The following is a 7,462-nucleotide window of genomic DNA, read 5'->3' as shown; positions in this document are numbered from 1 at the left end:
AGGGTCTTAGGAACCCAAATAGACCATTCAATGTACTCATAAGGAGAACCAACAAATTTAGCATAAACATGTTGTCGGTGTCAAAACCGGTGGATCTCGGGTAGGGGGTCCCGAACTGTGCGTCTAAGGCGGATGGTAACAGGAGGCGGGGGACACGATGTTTACCCAGGTTCGGGCCCTCTCGATGGAGGTAATACCCTACGTCCTGCTTGATTGATCTTGATGATATGAGTATTACAAGAGTTGATCTACCACGAGATCGTAGAGGCTAAACCCTAGAAGCTAGCCTATGGTATGATTGTTGTTCTACGGAATAAAACCCTCTGGTTCATATAGACACCAGAGGAGGCTAGGGTTACACAGAGTCGGTTACAAGGAAGGATATCTACATATCCGTATTGCCAAGCTTGCCTTCCACGCCAAGGAGATTCCCATCCGGACACGGGACGAAGGATATAGTCCGGCTGTCTGGAGACCCCCTAATCTAGGACTCCCTCAGTAGCCCCTGAACCAGGCTTCAATGACGATGAGTCCGGCACGCAGTTTTGTCTTCGGCATTGCAAGGCGCCTTCTTCGTCCGAATACTCCACAGAAGATTTTGAACACAAGGATAGTGTCCGGCTCTGCAAAACAAGTTCCACATACCACCGTAGAGAGAATAATATTTCCACAAATCTAATCTGCTGACACATTTAGCAACATGACATCATGCCATGGCCCGGTCATTATTCGAACCACTTTTCTCAACCAGCACTGCACATATCGCGAGGCGGTTTTGTTGACACGTCTTGTCGAAGCAGAGATCGTGTCCCCTTATCACGGGATTCTCATCAATACGGGTATGGGTAGCCCAACCGCGCCATCAATTACGGCGTTTGGGGAATAAGCGATTTTACCAGGTAAGTGGGGAGGCGCATCGCCTCTTCCGCCCTTATAAAGGGACAAAGATTCACCCTTTTTACCCATGCCTTCTTCCTCCTTGCTTATCCATTCTCGCACACTCGAGCTCCAGCGCCCAAGTTCGCGTCTTTCTCCTTAAACCACTCCAAGCATGTCCGGAGCAGGAGGCAAGTGGATGGTCTCCTCCGTCACGGAGGAGAACATCACAAAGCTACGGGAAGCCAGATATCTGGCCGCGGACATCGCGCACCGGCTGCCAGATGCAGGGCAGATCATCCCTACGCCCGAACCCCATGAGAGGGTAGTTTTCCTTACCCACTTTGTCCGCGGATTGGGATTTCCCCTTCACCCGTTTGTCCGCAGGCTCATGTTCTACTACAGGCTGGATTTTCATGATCTGGCCCCCAATTTCATCCTCAACATCTCGGCGTTTATCGTCGTGTGCGAGGCCTTCCTCCGCATCAGGCCCCACTTCGGCATGTGGCTGAAGACCTTCAATGTTAAACCGAAGGTGGTGGTCGGCCAGCAAACAGAGTGCGGAGGTGCCATGGTAGGCAAAATGCCTAACGTCACCTGGCTCAAAGGCTCCTATGTGGAGACCATAAAGGGGTGGCAATCAGGGTAGTTCTACATCACCGAGCCGCGCGACACCAACTGGGTGGCGGCCCCCGAATTTTGATCCGGAATCCCCACGCGGCTCACTTCCTGGAAAGAGAAGGGCCTATCCTGGGGTTCCCTGGTAGAGCTGACCGGACTCCAGAACTGCATCAAGAACATGATGAGCAAGAAAATCAAGCTCGTCAACGTGGTCCGGATCATGCTCTTCCGCCGGATCCTCCCGTGTCAACGATGGGTATTCAATTTGTGGGAGTTCGACCCAGCCAAGCACCAGACGCTGTGAGAGCTCTTCGACACGATGCACAAGGATGTCTGGAAGGTGTTGTTCAAGGGCGCCGCGGTACCTCCTCCCCTTACCGAGGACTGCGGACTCAGCATAAAGCACCATTCCAATCCGGTAAGTTTTTATATCTCACAGGATATTTATTTGCCCCAGTTTAATCATGTGTGGGATCTAAGCTTCCATGCCATTAACAGGACTGGGTAGAGACAGCGGAGCAGATCGATTGCCCAGCCCCCCTGCCTGAAGATCCTGCAGATGCTCTCCTAATGGGGATGCTGGTTCCGGTGCCTTACGAGGTGCCCGTGAAGAAGGCCAAGAATACCACAGGGACCCGAAAGGGTCTCCGGTGCAAGGTTATATCGGACTCATTGTCCGGTAACTCCGAAGCGCACTCCTCCCACGAAAACGAGGAGGAGGAAGAGGAAAGTTCTCCCCCCAGCCGGGGGAGACAAGAAAAGGAAGGTCGCCCCAACCGGGGAGGCCAAAGGGTCCAAGAAGGGAAGGACCCTCCTTCCGGACTGCACCACGACGGCCGCCTACAGCGACGATGAGTGGTTACCGAGGGACAGGCCCCTGGCGAAGTCATAAGTATCCGGATACCATAGTAATTCATGGTATGTTTTATTGCACTGCTTCTGCTTACGCCGAATATGATTATGCAGTCCGTCCCGAGCCCGTCTCGACGTATCTTCGTCGGACAGCTCTTTGGACTCGTCAGATATGAATAGTGATTCAATTTCGACCGCCTCCACCCCTTGCCCTACGGACAACATCAAGGTGTTGTCTCAAAAGGCACCGAGCCGAGGGGAGGTAGTCCTGGGGGCACCTCGAGGAGACCTTCTGGACCCTGGGCGCAAAGGGAGCAAGACTCCCACGGGCTCCAAGTTCGGCCCCTAGCCGAACACTGCGCTGGAACCTTCGGTGGTTTTGGACTCCGGCAGACGACCCCCCGTTAAGAGGGGCAAGCCGCCTGTGCCGGTGGCCTCTGTCCATCCAGAGGCACCGGACAACTTGCTGGAAGCGCTTCGCGGCGCTTCCATCAACGAAGAGCACCGGACTATCATGAGTGCGGTGATCGAGAAAGTTCAGTCCGCCAAAAATGGACTAACCGATGCTTGTGCCAGCCTCCTAACAGGCTTTCAGGTAAGCAATCAAAATATAGGAAAATATTACCGCATAGACAGTAGCCCCTGATGCTCTGTTTGGCGTTCGCGAAGAAAGGCTGAATAGAGGATCAAATAATGACTCAGGAGTCTAATCAGAATATGTCTATGTGCATATGCAGGCTTCACTGCTGGCCGCTGCTGCACGTACTGCGGAGGTCGCTGCACTGAAGCAGGACCTTGAGCGGTCCGAGGAAGAGCTCGGCCTTACCAAGAGGCAGCTCGAGGAGAGCAAAGGTAAGCAATACCTTGTCTATATATTAAAAAGAAATTCGGTTGTAGAGTAATAGGATCATCATGAATTTGCCAGAGGCCACGACCGAGGTGGCGACCCTGAAGAAGGCGCTGTCCGAGGCCGAAGACAAAGCGGCCAAGGAGCGCATTGAGCGGGAAAAGCAAGAAGCCCGGGTAGGCGAGGTGCAGCAAGAGCTCGAGGCTCTCGCTAAAAAACATGAGTCCTTGGAGCTTGACTCTAAGACACGAGACTCCGAGCTTGTGAAGGCGCTCGAAAGCGCACAGAGCGCCAAGGCTGAAGCCCACAAGGCCCTCCAGGAGATTGATGCGGTGAAGAAGATAGCAGCGGGTAAGGCATTCATTATGCAAAGCAAGCATGTGAAGGAAACTTTCCTTTTACTTACCCGAGTTCGGAGCTCTCCAGGAGCGTTCGCAGATCTTCCCCGCAGTGTACTGGATGCCGCGGAGTTTTACCGAGCTGAGGAGGGGAGCTCGACGAAAAAGTTGTTCTGGTCTCAGTACACTGGGACCGAACACCCAATGCCCTTGAGCGACCAGCTGAAGCAACTGGTCGAGCTTCACAAGGCGGCCGAACAGGCCATGAAGGGTCTTATAGTCCGGATGTGGCCTGGCGATCCCCTGCCTAGCAGCTACTTCGGTCTGGTGAGGCAGCTTGTGGATGCCTGCCCACGGCTTGAAGTCATAAAGCGGTCCGTCTACATCGAGGGTGCGCGCAGGGCTTTTGCCTGGGAGAAGGTGCACTGGGCGAAGCTGGATGCTGTAAAGCTGGTGAAGGAGGGGCCGCCGGAGGGCAAGGAGCATCGCTGCCCCGAAATGTATTATGACAGTGTCCTGAAGGGTTCCCGCCTTATGGCGGAGGAATGTGCTAGAGATGTAATTTTTGAATGAACATGCTCATGTGATCCTGTAATGTGAAACGAGTTCATTTGCGCTATGCAACGCTTTTTGAATTTAAAATATTACCTTCTATGCGGCCGTTTATAAAATTTGAGAGTTGGCCAGTCGTCGGCTTCTGTCCCCATGTAACTAGTACTGGGAGGTTCGGGATAAACCTGAGCACTCTTTATCCCAATTTTGGGTCCTTCGAGGGAGGTGTTCAGCACAACCAACCATGAAATCGGACTATAAGGCTTTATCACTCTCCTTAGCCATAGAAGTCTACAATTTTAAATTTTGGTGAAGCCCCTAGTATTCGGAAGGCCGAATTTGGGGCGCTATATACGCCTAAGTCAGGCAAGGTCGACTCCTCGCCTGAAGCGGAAAAAGTCTTTAAGGACTTGAGACCTCTCGAATAGCGACCAACTCTCGCCTTATCATGACAGTCAGTTTTCGGCTTTCTCTACTGAGGTGCTCATCCGGAAGAACCGGGACACAATCGCAGTAGTTCTCCTAGCGCTACCTTAGCCGATATAGCGGAACGTTAGGTACCAAAACATGGGAGCCGGGCAAACCCAACTATTGACCCAAGACATGATTCGGAGCTGATGCATATAATGCTATAAGTTTGGGGTGCCGCACTGTCGAAAGTGTTCGGACTTCTCACGCCGTATTATGGGGTAAACGAAAGCCCCTGGTGTACTGACCGTATCAGAATGTACAGGTGCAAGTTGTCGTAAATGAACATATAAGAAAAAAGGGATGGATAATGCAATAATAGACTAATGATATGCATTGTTATTTAAATAATACGTCGAAGCGTACTGATACAAGTAGTGCAATAAGCAAAAAAATAGGACTATTTGACATGTCCTATCCAAGGGCAAGCTGCGTATGGGTAATAAAAAGTGGGTATATCGATTGTTATTAGAGACCACCTGGGGGTTCCCTTGTACGTCTTAGCTTCTTGCCTCCTTGGTTGTTCCTTCCCGTAATGTGTTCGGCAATCATACTGCCGGAAAGGGCTTCCAGAGAGTAAGGTCCTGAAAGAGAAAAAATGATAAAGGTATGTAGCCCCTAGGGCGGTTAAGCCGCATTGCGGGACGTGCCCTAATCGTGCCCCCGCATATGCCCATGGTATTTTCAATGCATAATTATGTACGCGCGGCACGGATTTTGTCGCTTGACAGGGACTGGGACGGGGGCCGAATTGCTAGGAGAGCTCTGAACGTGCAATTAGCGGATATATTCACTAAACCACTTGATGAGAAAGTGTTTTGCAGATTAAGAGGTGAATTGAACATCACTGATGCTTCAAACTTGGAGTAGGAACTCCATTGGATACATGCAAAACTTGAGCTTACGACTAATCACTTGATATTTCTCCTATGATGATTATCTTATGTCTTGAAAATTTGCATCTTGCATGTTATCTAACCCTTATAGGTACTTGGATGAATCTAATTCTATGAGATTGCAACTCACTCACATCTTGAGCAATCTCTACATCACCAAGTCTCTACACAATGGTGGTTGAAGACAAGGAAGCATGAAACCTTTCAAACATATCCTTTGACAAATTCTATGTTGAGTTTCATGATTGTCATGTTGGATACACAAGTGCTCTTCCTTGCGAAAACTAACCCATGTAGGTAGATGAACTCAAAATCCAAAGGGTGCTCCCAACTCTTGATGGGCTACATCAACCTTGAGCAATCCACAGAAGTTCAACTACATGATCAAGATCAACACCGCCACCCAAGGTATGTCATTCCATCTTAGAGAAGCTTTACTCCAAGTCATGAGTCAAAGCAACTCGACAAGGTGTGAATACATCAAGATACTTAACCGAAAAATGGTAACCCCATTTTGATCTTAAACGATGAGTACGACCTATGATCAAGTGATCTCACTTGACTCCTAAGTCAATATACACTAACATAGGTGACTTTGTCACCGCCCAACTCTAGATGAAGTTCTCTTGTGTTCTTTTCTGTGTTCTTGCATTTGTCTCATGCATATTTGTTTCCCCTTTCAAAACAAACTTCATCTAGATCTTTTAGTTTCTTTTCTTTGTTCTTTGTTCTGCATTTTCTGCATCCAATTCATCGCAAATCTTTGGAGATCTTATTTGTCTAGTGAGCTGAGGTGACAAGTGTTTTTCTCTGTGATGAACTCGGTTCCACCGGTTTCATGTTTCCGGTCTAGCCGAAGATTTTCGGAGCAACCAAAGCATACAACTCGATGACACCGATTTCACTACAGGAAAAACATTTTGCCATTTATTCCTGCTTTATTCTTGATCCAGCTCCACTCAATGAATCTTGTCCTCTGCAAGCATCACATTTACCTTAATGCTTTGTACTGTGTTTCAAGGACCAAACCCATTCACAACAAATTCCAGAAGACCCTTCTTGGAAATTGATGTCAAAGGGGGAGAGAGAGATCACATCAAAGCTTAATAATATCTCTAGGGGGAGAGATCTCTAGGGGGAGGGAATACTCCAGGAAAGAGTAATCTTCAAGGATCCCAGATGCTTGATGTTCAAGAGGAGAGATGCCACATGTCTTCTTGGGGGAAAGACATGTTCATATGTGCTTATTTGCATTAGCTCTGTTCATTTGTTTCTTTGAGCTCTATTTTTCTGTTCCCTATCTTCTCCTAGTATCCCATGCTAGATTCAAGGGGAGCAAGACATTCAAGGGAAAGAAAATTCTTAAATTCATTGCATATCTTTCTCTTTGGGGACATGTCAATATCTATCGTGGTACTCTGTACTCACTCTACATGTCATCCCAGTCTTGGTACTCTTGTGGTTCCTTTTGTTTGCTCTAGCTAGTAGGTGCATTTGTGTTATCTAACCTTGTTTACGTAGGCTCATCCCATCCTAGCCAACTCAAGACCACAAGGTAAGTATATGCATCATAGTCATGTGTATGAGAAATTCTTGCTGATGTAGATACTGTTTGCAAGAAGGACTCATGGGCATGAAGGTACATTTCCCATATTCATATATTTTGCCCTGATGCATATAGCCAAGATACATGTAACACATTGCCTACTCTGTCATGGTTATGCTCTCACATGCTTCTATATTCCATATTCACATGATTGCATACATGTAGGGGGAGCCTATGCTTGTTACATGTCTTTCCAAAGCTTTACTTGCTATTCTCTATATCTTTATCTAAAGCTTTGATGTATGTTGCCATCAATTACCAAAAAGGGGGAGATTGAAAGCACAAGTGCTCCCTGGGTGATTTTGATAATTAATGACAACATATCTCTTGTCGGACTAATACTTTTACCTAGTATGTTTCGGACAAGTTCAACAAATTAAGTGGCATGGACTAAAGGATGTGGAAC

This window comes from Triticum aestivum, chromosome 5A, assembly GCF_018294505.1.
Source record: "Triticum aestivum cultivar Chinese Spring chromosome 5A, IWGSC CS RefSeq v2.1, whole genome shotgun sequence".
NCBI classification, from domain to species: Eukaryota; Viridiplantae; Streptophyta; class Magnoliopsida; order Poales; family Poaceae; genus Triticum; species Triticum aestivum.
The sequence above is the reverse complement of the archived record's forward strand: the minus strand, read 5'-3'. Positions refer to the sequence as shown.